Source organism: Microcebus murinus, chromosome 7 (assembly GCF_040939455.1).
Source record: "Microcebus murinus isolate Inina chromosome 7, M.murinus_Inina_mat1.0, whole genome shotgun sequence".
Lineage (NCBI taxonomy): Eukaryota > Metazoa > Chordata > Mammalia > Primates > Cheirogaleidae > Microcebus > Microcebus murinus.
Genome location: NC_134110.1, coordinates 90,093,075 through 90,104,263, shown reverse-complemented (window position 1 = coordinate 90,104,263; position 11,189 = coordinate 90,093,075). Strand labels below are relative to the sequence as shown.

General features: G+C 38.2%; 1 long non-coding RNA gene across 1 annotated transcript; it reads left to right on the top strand.

Moving 5' to 3' along the window:
• The first annotated feature begins 323 nt into the window (after positions 1-323).
• On the top strand, positions 324-11,189 carry LOC142871948 (uncharacterized). The gene is made up of 2 exons (XR_012920217.1): positions 324-450; positions 10,267-11,189. It is a non-coding gene; the product is annotated as an uncharacterized LOC142871948 (long non-coding RNA).

Sequence of the window (11,189 nt, the reverse complement as noted above, 5' to 3'; positions counted from 1 at the left end):
CGCAGGCGCAACTTCCGCTCTGCCCTCTGGGAATTGGAGTCCTTCAGCCTCTCTGCTCGCCATCTAGTGCCAGGATCTTGGGTCTAGGAAGAACTCCAAATACCGTGAGGCCAAGCGGCTTAGTGCCGGCGGAGAGGAGGAAGAGGACGGCACTAGGAAGGGGGGGCAGACAGGAAGATGGTGACTTGCGCTGCCCGCCGGGAGTTGTGGTTTTTTAACTGGATCTCTTTTGTCATCTTGCCTACTCTGCGTCCGAAGCAAAAAAGTCTGAGAAACCACATTTCCTAGGATGCCCTGCGGTGCGTCCAACTGCATTTCCCCCTTGGCGGAGGGGAGAATATAGGGAAACTCGGTAAAAAACAGTTAAAGGGAGTGGGTGCCGAAGCCGAGAGTTTGAAGTTCACGACTACCAGAAGGGGAGGGGAGTGGATAAGGCTCTCAGCCAAGAAGGTACAGTAAATAAATGTCTAGGGATATGGTGGGCTGGGAAGTTGGATGAAATTGTCTAGGCTGACATAAAAGAAAAAGGGAGGGCGGGTGGAAATAGTGAATTGATTCTCCAGTGTCTCTTAAATTTTTTTCTGCCCCACCTCTCTATTCTCATTCCTACTGCTAATCCAAATCACCCAGGCTCCTGAGCTCCCTTCTCTGCCTTCGCTCCTCTGTAGTGGGAGCCTCTGAGGCTCCATTCCGTTTCTTGTTCCTTGTATGTCTTGGCAGTTTGCAGTGCAAATAGCAATGCCTTGGATGTGTATAGAGTTTTATATACATATGCAGAGCCTTTTAATTAGATACAATTTCGTTTGCTCCTGACAGTCCTCTTCCTAGAGAGTAAAAACAGCTCACATTTGTTAAGTGTATGTCTGGCACTCACATTTACGTACACGATATCATTTGATATTCATAATAACTCTCTTAGGAAATAGGCCTGGAAAGGAAATGAATTGCTCAAGTTTACGCAGAGGGTAAGTGACTGACTTGGCACTCATACCTCCATCTGCACCCTTTTTACAGACAGGGATATAGGCAGGAAAGGTGAGGCATGAAATAGTATTACATAAAAATAATAACTAGCACTTCGTTAGTGTTTCTTCATAGTTTGCCTAATATTTTCATTTCCATCATCTCATCCTTACACCAGTCCTGTAATACTTTTACCAGGTGTTGCTAAGTGACATGTCCAAGGTCAAGTCACCAGTGTATCTGGGAGCGCAGAGAGTGTTTTTTACACTACTTCCTACAAAAAAACAAAGTGTTAGGCTCAGATCTTTTGCTGGGCCTCTAAATCTCACCTTAGTGACTCAGAGATGTTTAGCCTTAAGGAGGCAACAAGCTTTATTCTTTTATCACTTTTGTGTACTAGGAAATTGCCTCTTCATGCAAAACATTCATACATTTATTCACAGTATTATTTTAATTATTATTGTACAGTCAGCCCCTTTTACTTATTCTGGATATGCTTGCATTCTGGAACCTTACTATTACCTTAGGTAAGTGGACTACCTCAAAATTTCTGAAGCATTTAGCACAAAATAGAGACATCAGTGCAGTCCATGAGATCATTTCAGTTTTCTGTAGCTGCCAAGGAAACTATCTCTTATTAGGTTTTTTTGAGTAAATAGAACTCGATGCTTTGTAATGAACCACCTGTAAGAGAGATACTCATAAAGGGTATTAGTACTGATTTACACCTAAAAATTGTTTACAGCTTTGTTCAAAAGAAATTGCATGTTTGAAAGAGAAATCCTTCAACTGTTAATTGTTTTCTTGCGAATTTTAACTGGCCCGTGCATAAATAATGTTACCTCTATAGTGGACCTCTGTTATGAGATTGGTAGTTTTACCTATCTTGGAGGAGATGTTTTTCAGTAAAGTTTTTCTCAAAGAATTAATACATGCAGGAAAAGTTGTTTATTTTATTCTGACAATGGTTTGGTGCTGACTACATAGGTCGATCTTAGAACTGATTTTTACTTGAATGCTTAAAAGTGGGGAAATAGGATATGCCTTTGAAGTGGAAATTATTTTCTGCTGTGATTGAAAAGATACACCTGTAGTAAAACTCTATCTCATACAGAATCTAAAGAATTGAATTTTTAAAGCCTTGGATCACATGAGGTGGCAACAGTCTGCAGTCTAACACTGTCATACACTTTTATGTCTTAAAATCACCAAGCCAAATTTTCCTTATTGATGATACGTATGAATAATTAAGTAGAATTTTTAAATTGCATCTGAATATGTCATTCTGATTTGTACCTTGACAAAATAACCACTTCCCACCCCACTCAAGAAATGGGAAGTCTTTCTCTGGCTTGTCAGGCACAATCCACTGACTAACCCAGTGTTCATTTCCTCATTCGGAACTTCGATTAATTAGAAACATTCTTTCCCAAACTAAATTTGATGATTAAACTCATTTGTTACTATAGTTCTCATAGTTTTAAGGATTATACTTTTGAGGGAAAAAATAGAAATACCCTATTAGGTATAGGTAAGGGGGGAGGGGAGGGAGAGGAGACAATTTTCAAGCAATTATAGAATTAAATTAGATCATTTAACCTGAAAGTCATTTATTTAATAAGTCTACACATGTTAGTAAGTTCAGAAAATAAGAAAGCTAATATAAAGGGGTAATGATATTTACTATGCCAAGTTCAATATGTGAATTAATTCTTTATTACCAGCCCTTAGAAGGCATGGGTACCTATTATTACAAAGTAAGAAAAATAAAATTTTGTTAGGGTGACAATATGACATACTGTTTCTTATAAGGCCATAGGAATATAAGGATGAGGATCTCACCTGCTTATCTAAGATCCACATGCTTTCTTCCTCTTCTCCCCAAATTCCATGATCTCTCAATTGCCTAGTTAAGATTAATTGAATTGACTAATTAACTTTCACAGGATCTTTGTGAGGTAGATAATGGTTCTTGTTCTTTTCTTGGTATTCCAGATGGAAAAAATGAGCTGGATACCTAATGTTAACTGCTCTGATACACACCTCTTCTACCACCATCACCCCAGCATCACTAGTATCTGAATTGTCAAAATTCAGTTAAAACTGAAATCCATTTTTTCATAATTGCTAGTATGATGCTTCTAAACTTCCTGCATTGCTTTTAACAAACGTGGTAAAGATAAAAGCAAAAGTTGTCCATTTCTAGCAATAGAACAACCATCATTGTTTTTTATATTTTATATATATATATATATGAATCATAACTTTGCGGGTTGTTATAAGTTGTCCACATACTTGCTCATATAAAATGTACATGTGTACTAAGAGTTGAGCATGTTGTCCCGGAGCCCTGCCACATACAGTCAGACTTCAGTCACAAGCTTTGGTTGAAGCAAGCTCGGGGCGAATATGAGAGGGACTAGTTACTAAAGATAGATATTGCAGGAATTCAGAGGGATGCACAAGGCCATCTCCATCCCAGAGGAGCTAGAGTTTAGTAGAAGAGAAAGGCTAAATTGAATTGTTCATAAATACAAGTAGAATAAAGCATTAATTAACCAAAATAGTATAGGAAACACATATCACAAGTGCTATGAAAAATTAATTGAGAGCCTATTATGGGGCAGGTGTCTTTGAGTATATTATCTTAATCTTTAAAATACTCCTGTGAGACAGGTGCTATTGTCCTTATTGTACAGATAAGATCTAACTCTAAAAGGTTAACATTACCATCATTTTTATTAGCACCAGCTAGGACGTGGCAGAGCTTAACTTCAAGGTTTTCCTTGTTCAGCACTCACCCTTCCCACTACATCACAGCTGCTTACTGATTTGAGAGACAATTAGCCAACAAGTAAGTGCAAACTGGTGGCCAGTGGCCAAACTTGGCTTCGATGTATAAGCTGTTTTTGTTGGGCCAGCAGCGATTTAACTTTGTTTTTTTGATGTGAACATCTTTGAGCAGTGGCCAGCACTTCACTTTTTAAGTTCTTCTATCAGGTCCCCTGAGACAAATTGCCAGCCCCAGAAAGCATTTATGATTTCTGTATCAGGCAGTAACTGGGAAAAGGAGGTGTTGTTCTCAAATGGCTCATAGAAAAGGTATGTCCAAGGGTGGAAGGAGGACCTTGTGAATAAGAGTTGCAGAGAGTATCTGAGGAAGAAAGATTGGCCGTATTTTATCATTATATAAAAGTGAGAGAGGTCAAGTACAGAGCTACCAGAAGCATTCACACAATAGTTGTCAGACTTTAGCAAGCGTCAGAATCAAATAGAAAGCTTGCTAAAAGACAGATTTCTGGGCCTGAGCCCAGATTGAGTGCATTTAGGGTGGAGCTTGGGTATTTACATTTCCAGCAAATTCTCTGGTTGCTGATGCTGCCGGTCCAAGGATCACACTTTGAGAATCACTGCTTACCAGACTTTAGGGCACTTTGGGGGAAGGTCTTGTTACTGTGTTTCTGGTGTTTTAAGTACAAAAAGAACTTGTAGAATGTTTAGAAAATAAGTAAAAAAATAAGAAAATTATCTGTTATCAATTAGAGGTTATAATTGTTAACATTTTTAATGGACCGTTCATATTCTTTTTTTATTTGTGTATATAATATGTACTTTTTTAAGAAACCAAAATTATAATAGTAACTATTAACCCCTATTTAGCATCTACTGTGCACTGTGGTCTTTAAATGTACTTAATCCTTATAATATGCTTATGAAGCTGGTGTTATTAGTGTCATTCTTATTTTTCAGATGAAGAAACTGAGGCACAGAGAAGTTAAGTAACTTGCTTAGTGGCTCATTGCTAGTACGTAACATAATTAGGATTTAAACTGAAGCAATCTGGTACCAGAGCCTATGTACTTAACCACTGTGTTATACTGACTCTTCTGTACATATTGTTTTTCTGTTGTTTTTGTTTTTGTTTGAGACAGAGTCTCACTTTGTGGCATGGGCTAGAGTGCAGTGGTGTCAGCCTAGCTCACAGCAACCTCAAACTCCTGGGCTCAAGCAGTCATTCTGCCTCAGCCTCCCGAGTAGCTAGGACTACAGGCATACACCACCATTCCTGGCTAATTTTTTCTATATATTTTTAGTTGTCCAGCTAATTTCTTTCTTTCTTTCTTTCTTTTTTTTTTTTTTTAAGTAGAGACAAGGTCTCGCTCTTGTTTAGGCTGGTCTCAAACTCCTGACCTTGAGTGATCAAGCCTTCCAGAGTGCTAGGATTACAGGTGTGAGCCACCATGCCCAGCCTGTACATATTGTTTTTAACCTGTATTGTTTAACCACATCATGAACAATCTTGATATCATTAAATACTTCTTGTTCAATGTTTTAAATGAAAGCCTACTTTTTCCTCTTAAAATGTTTCAAACATTCAAAAGTATACAGAAAAATAATATAAAAAATGCCCATGTACCCACTACTAGAGTTCATAAATGTTAATTTTACATAAAACAAAATTGTACCTTATGAGTTGTGGTTGTTATGTTTTGTTTTGTTTTTTGGAGGAAAGGTCTCACTCTGCTGCCAGGCTGAAGTACAGTGGCATGATCATAAGCTCACTGTAACCTCAAACTTCTGGGCTCAAGCAATGTTGCCTCAGCCTCCTGAGTAGCTGGGATAACAGGGGTGCATGACCACACCTGGCTAATTTTTTATTTATATATAGATGAGATTGCAGTATGTTGCTTAGGCTAGTCTCGAACTCCTGGCCTCAAGTGATCCTCTTGCCTAGCCTCCCAAAGTGCTAGGATTACATGCTTGAGCCACCATACATACACATCTGTGAGTTTTAAAGGAAATCAATATTTCCATTAATAAAAGTAGGAAATCCTTTGAACTTAGTAATGGAGGAAGAATTTCTATGCAGTGAACATCTCAGTAATTACTATTGCTGTTGTTATGCTGTCCCAGTGAATACTCCTCCCCCTTCAACACCCTCATGCAAACATGGAACAAAACTCTTCCCTCACGGGACTTTAATTACTTGGTGATAAAGGTAATAAACACAGGTAGTACCATAAAGCTAGGTAATGTGACTTGTATGGCTTACTCAGCTACCAGGTGGCTGGGCTAAAAGTTGCATTCCACCATGGTAACATCTCACAACTGCTCAATAGAACTGTCTGCAGTGATTGAAATGTTCTACACCTTTGCTGTTTACTATGGTAGCTACTAGTCACATGTGGCTGTTAGGCACTTGAATGTGGCTAGTGCAACTGAGGATTAATTTTATTTCATTTTTATTAAATTTAGCCACATGTGGCTAGTGTAATGACACTATTAGACAGCACAAATCTAGGTCCTCAAAGTCCACATTAAAAACAATTTGTCCCCAAATCCCAGTTGTATTCCTGGCTATGATGTGGGTTGGAGGATGGAAACTGACCACAAAAGTTAACAGGGAACTTTCTGGGATGATGGAAATATTCTTTATATAGATTATGGTGATGGCATGGATTTATAATATTTGCCAAAACCTATCAGACTATACTCCTAAAATAGGTACATTTTGTTATATGTAAATTATATCTCAGTAAAGTTGATTTTTAAAAGTAAAAGAACTTTACTAGAGCTAGGCATTCCACCTTCAGTCTGTCTAAAGTATGTCTCCTGCAATCCTATTTATTTTCTAAAGACCAGAGTCATCACTGTAACATACGGGACCCTGTGCAGTCTGGCCTCTGGCTACTTCTCTGACATTATTTCCCTGCCTCGTGTACTTCAGCCACACTGGTCTGCTTGTTGGTTCTCACACACTCCAAGTACATTTCCTTCTCAGGGGCTTTGCACTTAGGCATCTGCTCAAATCTCAGCTTCAGTGAGATACCTTTCCTAATTAGCCTCTCTAAAACAGCACCTGCATTCTTTTCTCCATTCCCTTATCCCAGTCATTTTCTTTTACACCACTGATCATTATCTGAAATTATAAAATTATTTGTCTATTGTCCTCCTTGCCCACTAGACTGTAAGTAAGGCTGTTCATAAGGGCAGGCAGTTTGTTGATTATTGGATTCGCTGTGCCAGGCACATAGTAACCTCAATAAGTATTACTGAATGAATGAACTGCTATCACCCGTGGCACTGTGTTTCAGCCTGAGATCCAAGCATATGTTCGCGGAGAATCTATCATTTTGATGATAATCTAAAACAAAGTAATACGATTTTCCAGATCAACACCTTAAAACATGAATTTTTGAGTGCCTGAGTTTACACTGAGTTTGGGATTTTGTTTGTATCAGTTGAAAGCCAAAGGACATCGTAACAAAACTTAAAAGATTTAACGATCATTTTGATAGAGAAAAGAGGTGGGAGAGTTGAGTTATCACATGTCACACAGTAGCCTAGACGTGGCAAACTCAGCACTCTAACTATCAGTGCCATATTATTGTTAAAAAGAAATTGCATAAAACATATACACACTTATATGAATATATTTATATTTGAAACAATTTAGTCATTGTGAGTAGTAAATCCACAATGAGGAATTATTTTCTGGCTCCTAGCAATAATTAGATTAGATGCAATTTAATTCAGACATCAAATACTCAAAAATACTAACTTTAAAGTAACTTTAAAGACTGTTTAGCAAAGATGTCAAGTGATACTCAAATAAAATTGGCATTCAAGGGTTTTATAGCATCAGAATTTTTATTAAAATATGATTATCTCAAACTACCAACAAAAACCTGAAAGTTAATAATACAGTGTATGTGCAAACAGGTATTATGACATTATTAAACATAGAGACATTTAATACTGAAGTAGATCAGAAGTTGAATCTATCTTTCTTTTTTTTTTTTTTTTTTTTTTTGAGACAGTCTTGCTCTGTTGCCCTGGCTAGAGTGCAGTGGTGTCATTATAGCTCAATGGCTGTGCCATCCTCCTGGCTCAGCCTCCAGAGTAGCTGGGACTGCAGGCAGGTGCTACCATGCCCAGCTAATTTTTCTATTTTTAGTAGAGACAGAGTCTTGCTCTTTCTCAGGCTGGTGGTCCTGAGATCAAAGTGATCCTCTGGTCTTGGCCTCTGAGAGTGCTAAGATTACAGGTGTGAGCCACCATGCCCAGCCAGAAGTTGAATCTTAATGCTCATCAACATAACATTTTATAATACAAATTGACATTTTTTTTTTTTTTTTGAAACAGAGTCTCACTTTGTTGCCCAGACTAGAGTGAGTGCTGTGGCGTCAGCCTAGCTCACAGCAACCTAAATCTCCTGGGTTCAAGCGATCCTCCTGCCTCAGCCTCCCGAGTAGCTGGGACTACAGGCATGTGCCATCATGCTCAGCTAATTTTTTGTATATATAATTTTAGTTGGTCAATTTATCTCTTTCTATTTTTAGTAGAGATGGGGTCTCGCCCAGGCTGGTTTCGAACTTCTGACCTTAAGCGATCCACCTGCCTCGGCCTCCCAGAGTGCTAGGATTACAGGCATGAGCCACCACGCCTGGCCTCAAATTGACATTAATTTTAAATGGCAAGACTATATAACCAATGTTGTTGGGGCAGGAGAATGCTTATCACTGCAGTTGTATTACCTTTGCCTTTCCCTTCGATTTCTCTTCCCTTTATATAGAAGGTGAAGGATACTTTTAGGGTGGAAGAAAATAAAGTGTAAGAGTTCACTTAAATGAAACACTTGTTTTATCTTCATTCTAGTAACAATCTTGGGTTTTTGTAGGATCTGATTCCACTCTCGGAACCATTTAACTCTGTCTCCTAAACACAGTCTAATTCAGTTCCTTTCATGAGTATGATATAAAAATCAGAACAAGAAGTACCTGACACATTTTCTATACCTATAGTTGCAGAAGACATGTTTTAATAGGTGAGAGAAGAACAAAAGTACAAGCCTGCATACATTTTTTTTTACCTTGTGAATCATTTACATAAATCCTTTCCTATTATTTCAAGATGTAAGTGCATCATAATGATGATGTGTAAGAATTTAGATCCAAGGCAGTCTGCAGGCAGGGGTTTTTATTTAAGTGGGCATCAGTTTATTAGTAGTAAGTGTGTGTACTAAATTAAGGCATTGGCACTAGGTGTCAGCAGATCACATCGGAGAGTGCCTCAAATTGAGCATTGGTAAAATAGCAATAAATGGACAGTATATCCTTCACAAGGACACCTCTCACATATGATTTTCATGTTCAAATATTAATTTCTGCATAGCCTGGCATTTGGCTGGGTGTGTGCCATGAATTCTATGGATATTAATAGATATCGTGTTGAGGGAAGTGTTCTGTAGTCAAATGTAGGGTAAATTAGTTTTGTGCTTCTTCTACTGTAGGACTACTCAGTGCCTTTCTATGCTAATGACATTGTGACTTTCCAGAGAGCAGCTGCGATGGCTCCAGAATGTCTAGGGAGAAGGGCTTAGTGTCAAGAGTCTGTTTGGGGCATAAGACACTAGGATATGTCTTCCTGCACATTGTTTGATCTAGAGTGTGTGTTTTGTGATGATCTGGGGATGCTAGTAGGCGTAATGGGATGTTAGTTAGTGTCCTAAGCCTGCAGTCCCCAACCTCCGAGCCTTGGACCAGTACCAGTCCGTGGCCTGTTAACAACTGGGACACACAGCAGGAGGTGAGTGGCAGGCAAGTGACCTAAGCTTCATCTGTATTTACAGCCACTCCCCATCACTCACATTACTGCCTGAGCTCCACCTCCTGTCAGGTCAGTCAGTGTTTCCCATCACCCCCAGATGGGACCATTTAGTTGCAGGAAAACAAGCTCAGGGCTCCCACTGATTCTGCATTATGGTGAGTTGTATAATTATTTAATTATATATTACAATGTAATAATAATAGAAATAAAGTACACAATAAATACAGTGCACTTGAATCATCCTGAAATCACCACACACCCCCCCCCCCACCATGGAAAAATTGTCTTCCATGAAACTAGTCCCTGGTGGCAAAAAGATTGGGGACCACTGCCCTACACCACCCCTTTGCACTATTATTGATATGTAGCATTTCCACACTTTTTTGGCTATGAAACCATTTTGAACCTATATCAGAGTCCCACACTTTAGGAAAACTAATATAGACAAATAGTGCCTCGTGTTATAGTTTTTGCTTTTATAAGTGTGCTTGAAAAGGTCGTCTTCATCCCCAAGATCAGTTAATGCTTGTTCATATTTTCTTGTAATTTATGTGGGTTTTTTTCCATTGAATATTTTAACCCAGTTGAAGTGTATTTTTGTATGTGATGTAAGGGATAGATTCAACTTATTTATTGCAAAATACCGGTTGTCCACGAACCTTGCACTAAATGTGTTTTTGTTTTTGTTTTCAGGTACAGAACCCTTCAGATCAAAGCTTACCAGTAAATTCAATATGTAAAACAAGTAAATGTAGAAGTAGGGAAGAACAAGAGCTCTCCCAACCAGCTAGCACCTCCTCCATTCCCACCCTCCCCCCCCAGGGAGTGTTGCAGGGGGTTGAAAACCATTGGAAAAATTCATCCTCTCATAAATGACTCAAAATGCTACCTCTTTAATGTACTACATTAAAAATTTTACCTGTTCCAATTTTTTTCTATTTTTGTGCCAATCTCATACTTTAAGGAGCCTAAGAGCTTTAGAATATAACAAAAGAAATTGAAATGTCTAATGTGTAAAATAAAGAATGTGAGGGATTTTTTTTTAGCCTATAAAATAATGTGCAGTGTTGGTAAAAAGCTGAATAAATATCTATAATACAATAGAGAGGAGGTTTAACTTGGTAGAACTGTATATTGGTAATCTGATAATGTCTTAGAAGTTTACAATGCTCATGTCATTTGTTCCAGCAGATCACTTACAGGATTAAACCCTAAAGAAATAGAAATAAATGTATGGAAAAATTTTGCTTTTATATTAATGATAATACTGAATATCATCCAAATGTTCAACAGTGTGGGACTGGTTAAATGAATCATGGCACATCCCCATGAAATGAGATACTCTTCAGTGCTTGTGATGTATCTGCCACTGTACCAAGAACCTTAATGTTGCCTTAGGCCTAACAGTATCCCTATGTGATAGGTATTATTCCCATTTATAAATGAGAAAACACTGAGAGAAGCTAGGGAAAGTTCAAACAGCTAGTAAAGTAGTGTTGCTGGAATTCAACCCATGTCTATTCTTAACCCTTGTTCTTAACCAATTATAATGACATGGGAAAATATTCACCATTTGCTGGCAAGTTGTTGTTTTAATGCAATTTAACATTAAACAA